Source organism: Elephantulus edwardii, unplaced genomic scaffold (assembly GCF_000299155.1).
Source record: "Elephantulus edwardii isolate Elephantulus edwardi_28Jun2011 unplaced genomic scaffold, EleEdw1.0 scaffold00301, whole genome shotgun sequence".
In the NCBI taxonomy this organism is placed as follows: domain Eukaryota; kingdom Metazoa; phylum Chordata; class Mammalia; order Macroscelidea; family Macroscelididae; genus Elephantulus; species Elephantulus edwardii.
The window spans coordinates 1,471,154-1,479,781 of record NW_006400051.1 but is presented as its reverse complement, the minus strand read 5'-3'; positions in this window follow the sequence as shown (position 1 = coordinate 1,479,781).

Sequence of the window (8,628 nt, the reverse complement as noted above, 5' to 3'; positions counted from 1 at the left end):
TTTTTTTAACTATGAAAGTGACTCCATTTTTCTCACCTTTTCATCTCCAGCATAGTAAATCATATGATTAGCTGATTCAAAATGTTCCATGCTAACCAATTTAATTTTGCCAATATCTATGTCAATATCCATGTGTTCTATTTCTTCTTTAACAATCTCCAACTTTCCTGCATTCATACTTCTCACATTCCATGTTCCAGTCAGTATTGTCCATTTGCAACTGTTCCTCCTCCTTTGTGAATCCCAGTGAGAAAGTTCTGCCTTTCTCTAGTGCCACATCTACTATTCTAACCTAAATGTTCTCTAATGTACATAGGTTATTCTAAGGTCAGCTGTTTCAGGAGTGAATGGCCAATCATTCTCTCTAGTCTGTCTTAATTTGGTTGCTTGATTCTAAAGTAATATTTGACAGAAAAGAATTTTGCCCCAAAGAGCAGATGAGACCGTTTTTGCCACTTCCCTTCCAGATTAGTTCATTAGTTTGTGAGGGGCACTTCTCTGGGCCAGCACCAGTGAAAAGGAGAGGTTCTCCTTTGAGCCTAGCACTCCTTACTTGAGCATAGCAACCCTCACACCTTCCATTGGCCCCACATCTGCCATTTTTGACACTTTCCTTTCAGGTTGGCTCATTTATTTGTGAAGGGCACTCACTCTTCCAAGCCAAAATCCTGTAAGATATCTCCTGAAACAGTACAAGAGTGAAGTCAAGGACCTGACACCGAACTTTCTCATAGACTAGAGAAAACAGGTACATTGAAGGAAAAACTGCTATATAGCTCCAGCATGCAAGACAACTTATGCTCAAGCGGAAGGATACGATAGAACTCAAACTGTGCATGGATGCCATTTCAGGAAAGAAGCAAAAGATTTCTTGGATTGACATTCAGGTATTTTGGGGGACACACTGTCGTCTAGATGTACCACATGGAGCCTCATATGCTCAAGTGGAAGAGTACAGGATAGCTCAAACTGAGCATAGATGCCCAATCTGGAAAGGAACAATAGGCTTCCTGGTTTTGCATTCAGGTACTTTGGAGGAAACACTCTTGTCAGGCTCTTGGTCCTGTGGGTCTCAGGCCAAGAAAGGAGCGGAAATATATTGGTCCTTCATGAACTATTTCCACGCTCTGGGTCATCATAATTTAACATATACTAAGAAAAGTTTGACATAATGTCAAGAAAGCAGTACTTTACCTCAGTAATCATGAAAAATCAAAGTAACACTTTCCCTTAAAAAGCAGACTAAATTAATAAACCAGATAAAGAAAATGAAAAGAAATGCGTTGATATAGAGATAATTAGAAGAGCTATAGAAAAAGAAACATGTTGAAAGAAACAATGAAAGTCGATAAGAGAGCAAATACCTCAGAGACACCAATTCCAAAGAAATATATTAATGAGAAGCAACTTGAACAGCTATGGGAGAAAATATAAAATATGGAAGAAAAGAATTGATAGTATAGATAAAGCGGTAAAAGAACTTTAAAAAGTCATCACAAGACAGAGATTTTACAGGAAACACAGTACTGGAAATAATAGAAAAACATGAAAATGCAATCCAGAATATGAAAACAGAAATAGCATAAATGTACAACACACTGGTAGGACAGAAAAGTAGAACAAAAGACATGGGATAGAGTCAATGAGTCTCATAGGAAACATACTAGAAGAAAAATAGGAGATTAAATGTAAAGCAAATGAAGACAACATTAGGATCATGTGGGATAATATCAAAAGGAACAACATATGTATGATTGGAATTGCAGAACATGAGAGTGACAGGGAAGTCACAGAGAAAATTGTGGAAGAAGTGCTAGAAGCAAACTTCCTGGGTATGTTGAAGAACAGGGAGATCCACATCCAAGAACAGCAAACACCAAATATACTAGACCCCAAAAGAAAAACATGAAGACATAGTTAAATTCTTCAAATTAAAAGATAAGGATAGAATCCTAAAAGCAACACTGAAAAATTAAAATCCAAGCAATCCAAAAAACAAAGGGTCAAGTACAAAGGGGAAATAATTAGATTAAGTTCTGATTTCCCAGGAAAAATCATGCATGCTAGGATACAATGAGATGACATATACAGAAAGTTGAAAAAAATAAGTAACTGCCAGCTAAGGATATTATACCTAGCAAAGCTCTCCATCAAATATGAAGAAATTAGATTCCTTGCAGAAAAGAAGGAACTTAGGAATTGCAAACTAGACAAAACTACAAGAAATTTCAAGTGAAGTCTTTCACACAGAGATGCTGAAGGAAAATGGTTGGACTATAGTAACCAGAACCAACAGAAAAAGAAGCATGGCAAAATGGCAAAAGTAAAACTTGGCCTGACAATAATTATACTTAATATGAGTGGACTAAATGTGCTAATTAAAAAAAAAAGGAGTAGAAATGTATAATTGCAGAATGTATTAAAAAAAATAACCAACACACAAACATCAATATGTTGCCTTCAAGAGACAAGTCTCAAAAAAGAAAAGAAAGACAGTCTCAAATTCAAAGGCTGGGGGTGGAGGAGGAAATACGAAACAAATGGCAACAAAAATCAGGAGTGGCAATGCTAATCTCTGATAAAATAGACTTCAGAATGAACAACACCACAATAAATATGGATAAGCATTAAATACTGATTAAAGGTATATTAAATCAAGAAGACATAACATTTGTCAACAGGTATGCACCAAATGATAGACCTGTAAAATAAATAAACAGAATAACAAAACTGAAGAAAGAAATGGACAGCAACACAATAATGATAGGAAACTTCAACACACCACTATCACCAAAGAATAGGTCAACTTGAAAAAACTCAACAAAGATGCAGAAAATCTAAACTATATAATCAGCAAACTTGACCTTGTAGATTTACTCAAGGTACTGCAGCCCACCTAAACTCAATAAACATTCTTCTCAAGTGCACATGATACTAACTCCAAACTCTTTAAGATACAAAGCAAGCTTCAACAAATTAAAAACAAAACAAAACACTGAAATAACACAAAGTGTCTTCTCAGACTACAATGTCATAAAACGACATAACCACAGGGAGGTTAAAGTTTACAAAATCATCCATGTGGAAACTAAATAACTCTCTTATAAAATGGTTGTGTTATAAAAGAAATAAAGAAGGAAATAAAAAAGTTTCTTGAAACAAATGAAAATTAAAATACAACATACCAAATCCTCTGGGATATAGCTAAGTCTGTCCTGAGAAGGCAGTTCATAGCAATAGACACATACATTAAAAAAATAATAATAAAGAAGAAAAATTAACTCAACACCTTCATCAAATAGAAGAAAGAACAACAACAATCTAAACCTATAGCATCTAGTATAAAAGAAATTATAAGGATAAAAGGACAAGAGCTGAAATCAATGAGATGGAAAACAAAAACAATTGAAACCATCAATAATACCAGGAGTTGGTTTCTTGAAAGGGTTAATAAATTTGGCAAACCACAGGCTAACTTATCAAAAGAAGATAAAAGAGAAGACATAGATAACTGAATTAAGAAATTATAGGGGTTAACTTCAATTATGTAAATAAAATAATAAATCATGAGAAAAAAAATTATAGAGGCGATGTCACCATAGAATTAGATGAAATTAAATCAATAATAACAGAATACTGTAAAAAGCTATACTCTGATAAATTCAAATACCTAGAGGAAATGAACAAATTCCTTGAAACTCATGCCTCCGAGTTGTGTTGGAAAAGAGTCTTGAACATCCCATGGATGGCTAAGAAAACAAATATGTCTGTATTGGCAAGGGTGAAACCAAGTTCATCCTTGGAGGCTAGAAATTTGAAGCACTCATATATACTGGGCACATGGCCAGGAGAGGCTGGTCCTTGGAGGACATCATGCTTGGAAGGGTGAAGGGACAGGAGAGGACAGGAGAGGAAGACCCTGGATGAGATGGATTGATACAGTAACTGGGGCAATAGAGATTGGTGTGTCAGAATCAGTGAGACTGGCTCAGGACGGGGCAGGTTTCAGAGCTGCTGTACATATGATTGTTATGGGTTGCAGGCAACTTGATGGCACAACAACAACTCTGTTTGACAAGGACTGATACACAACACTTGAGCATATCCATAATAAAAGAAGACATTTACAAGGTTATAAAAAGACTTCCCCACAAGGAAAATACCTGGACCAGATGCCTTCACAGCTGACTTCTAACAACTATTCAGAGAGGATCAATCAATTCTATTTAAATTATTTAAAAAAATTGAAAAAGGAGGAACATACCCAGACTCATTCTATGAAGCAAGCATAACCCTAATACTCAAACCAGGAGAAGGTATTATAAAGAAAGAAAACTAAAGACCAATATCTGTCTTGAATATAAATGCAAGAAATCCTTAACAAAATCCTAGCCAAAAGAATCCAAAAGAACATTATAAAAAAATAATTCACCATAACCAAGTGAGAGTCATAACAGGTATACAAGGAGAGTTCAACATAAGAAAAACAATCAACATAATTTACCATATTAACAAAGTAAATAGCAACAAGCATATGATCTTAGTAATTGATGCAGAAAAGGGATTTGACAAAATCTAACACCCCTTCCTTATTAAGACACTCAGCAAAATTGGAATAGAAGGGAATTTCATCAACATAGTGAAAAATATATATGTTAAACAAGGAGTAAACATCATTTCCAATGGAGGAAGACTAAAAGTATTTTTCCTTGTAAACAGGGACCAGCCAAGGATGCCTGCTGTCACACTTCTATTCAATATTTTATTGGAAGTGCTTGCTAGAGCAATACAAGAAGAGAAGAAAAGAAAAGCAGTACCAACTCAGACAAGATTCTCATAATGAAAGTTTACAGCTTTGCATCTTTTTTTCTGTAGTTGTTCAAATAACTCCATATTAATACATTCCTTCTGGTTCTCTCTATCTGGGATATTCTTTGGGTCTGCCTTTTTAAGAAAACATTTATTTTATTTCCTCTTGATGACTGAGGCAGAGTGCTGCTTTCTTCACATTATATAGATCTTTTCTTAGTACATACTAGACTGTTGTAACTATATAATGCCCCAGGGTATGGTAATATTTGGAGAAGGACCTGTATGATGATGCTCCTCTCTTGGGAAGAACTGTCAACTAGACACGGGATGACCGTTGCTCTCCTGGAACTGCACCTCCACTGGGCCTTTTTTGCGTGAGCTTAAGAAAACCCATATGACGTAGCTAGAAACCACTGTTTTACCGAAAGTACCTGTGATATCGGTGCTGCTGATAATGGGCTGTCTCCAGGTGGTGGGACATTTGGGTCTTCAGGTAGTGAGGTCAGTGGCCTAGTGCTCTGAGTGGGATGTCTGTCTTAAACTGCAGTTCCTCAGCCCTGAAGGGAGTGGTTTGTTGCTGGTCAGAATGTGAGTGTGGGTGGGCTTGGTTGAACCCTTTATCAGATGCTGGAGAAATGATGGCTGGAAGACTCTCCTGGCCCACTCATGTCACACAGGTCTTAGTGTCTTGCAGTAGAGTGAAGGTAAGGTCCCCAAAGAGCAGATTTCACCAGAGGAGCAGGTCTCATGAGAGGAACAAGTCTATAATCAGCTTTTTGAAGGAGCACCAAATTGTCTTCAAGAGTGGTTATACCATTTTACAGGCCCACCAATAGTATGGAGGTAGGAGTGGCATCCACTTCCTATACAACATGCCTATGGAAACTAGGAACTTTGCTAAATGGTGATAGTTATGGGAAGGCTTCAGGCCTTTTGTTAATAGGTTCACTATAACTTGTGCTTGATATGATGGAAATCAACAGCAACAACAATGACTGACTTCATTGGATAATTTCCACATTCTGTTGAATCACCTTTCATTGGAATGGACACAAAAAATAACTCTCCCCCTCCCACCCCCACTGGTTAAACTTGTTTCTTTAGTTCCTCTACACACAACCTATTCTATCTGCTAAAGTACAAACTGAATCTTCAATAATTCTTTCTTTGTCTTTATATATGTCTATTTGTGTCTCTGTCTCCAGAGCTAAACAGCACCTATGAATAACAACAATTTTCACAAAAGTCAGTGGGGTAAAAAGAAAAACAAAAAAACAAACAAACAACAACGAAAACCAAACCCAATACCTGTCTACTTTTGTGAAAATTGTTTTTGTTCTTAGGTGATGTTGAGTATGACTCACAATGATCCATTGAACAAGAGATCAGAATCCTAGCCTATTCTGTGTCATCCTCAGGATCTCTGACACATTTGAGGCCTTTGATAGACTTGCTATGGCAATCCATGTGATTGTCTTTTTCTCTTTGTCCTCTCTTCACCTTTCCAAGGATGAGGTCATTCTCCAAGATTTAGCATTTACTAGCAATATGTCCAAATATATGAGACAAAACTTTGCCATACTTTTGTCCAAAGAGCACTCTGGCTATACCTTCTCCAATATATATCTGCTTGTTCTTTTCATAGTCCATTGAACATTCAGTACACTTCTCCAAAAGCACAATTCAAAGGCAACAATTCTTCTGTTATCCTTAATCATTGTCTAGCTCTCAGACACATAATAAGTGACTGAAGAGACCATGGTCTTAATTAGGGGTGTACCTTAGTCATAAAACTAGCATCATTGTTGCTCAGTGATTTAGCGAGATCCTGAACTATCTACTTTTCCCATGACATACATCTCCTGATATCTTGGCTGTTGGTACCAAATATATTGACTGTGAATTCAAGTAAGACGAAGTTGCTGACAATTTCAATCTTTTCATTTATCATGATGTTGCCTATTGGTCTAGCATTAAAATTTTGTTTTCTTGATGTTGAGATAAAATCCATAATTAAGGTTGCAGTGTTTGATCTTCTGCAGAAAATGTTTCAAGTTCTTATTTTCAGCAAGCAAGATTATGTCATCTGTATAACAAAAGTTATTAGTGAGCCTTCCTCTTCCTGATGCCACATTTTTCTTAATAGAGTTCAACTTTTTCAATAATTTTCTCAGAATAGAGATTTACTAGGTATGGAGAAAGGATACAATTCTGATGCATGCCATTCTTAATTTTAAACCATATTCTTTTACTCTGTTTAAACCAAAAAAACCTCTTGAGCTACATATAGGTTTTGCATGAGTATAATTAAGTGTTCGGGGATTCCTATTTTTCTTAATGTCAAACATAATTTGTTATGATCCACACAGAAATATGGCTTTGTATAGTAAGTAGAGCACAAATGTACATTCTTCTGATACTCGATGCTTTCAGGTAGGATCTATCTGACATCAGCAATGATATTGTTGGTGCTACACCATCTTCTAAATTTAGATTTAAATTCTGATAGTTTGATGTCTATATACTATTCCAGCTGCTTTATAATGATCTTCAGCAATATTTTGCTTGCTTGAGATAGTAATGAGATTATTTAATAATTTCCACATTCTTTTGGGTCATCTTTCTTGGGAATGGTGAAAAAAAAAGGATCTCTTCTAGTCTATCAGTCAGACAGCTGTCCTTCAAATTTCCTGGTACAGAATGGTGAGAATGTCCAGGGATGCATGTGTCATTTGAAACATGCCTATTAGTATACCATTGATTACTGGAGTTTATTTTTTGCCAATGTCTTCAGTGCAGCTTAAAATTATTTCATTACCATTGGCTCTTGATCATATGATTGTTGTTGCTGTAAGATGTTGTTGAATCAAGAATTAATCCTAGCAACCCTATAAACAAAAGATCTGAACTGTGATTTATCCTGCACCATCCTCACACTTCCTGACACACAAGAACCCATTGCAGTGGTCATCATGTTAATCCACCTCGATGAGGGTCCACCTATCTTTTGGCCACCCTCCACCTTTCCCACCATTATGTCTTTCTCCACAGAATAGCACCTCCTAGCAACATGCCCAAAGTATTTGAGGCAAAGCTTCATCTTTCTTGCCTCCAAAGAACACTCCAGCTACACACTATCTAAGACATACCTATTTGCTCTTCTGAATATCCATGGGATGTTCAGTGTTCCTCTCTAAAACCACAGCTCAAAGGTGTAAATTCTTTTCCTGACATATTTACTAACCGTCCAGCTCTCAGATGCATAACAAGTGATTAAAAAGACTATGGCTTGAATCAGATGCACCTTAATCCTCAAACTGACATAGCTACTTCTCAATAATTTGGAGAAGTCCCTAACTGCAGATTGTCCAAGTGCAATAAATCTTTCTGGTACAAAGGGTGTTAATTGTGGATCCGAAGCTGTTTACACTTTCAATGTCCTCTCTATCCAACATGGCACTGTCTATTGGTCCAGTGGTAAGAATCTTTGGTTTTTTAACATTGTTGTTGCTGTTATGTGCCATCAAGTCATTTGTAACTCATAGCGACCCTATGAACAACAGCCCTAAAACCTGCTCTATCCTGTGCCAATCTCATTGCCTCTGACACACCCATCCCGATTACCCCAGTCACTGAATAAGACACACCCATCCCGATTACCCCAGTCACTGAATCAATCCACCTCATAGAGGGTCTTCCCCTCCTGCGCTGTCCCTCCACTCTGCCCATCATGATGTCCCTCTCTAAAGACCTGTCTCTCCTTACAACATGTCCAAAGTATGTCAGGCGAAGCTCCAGAATCCTTGCCTCCAAGAA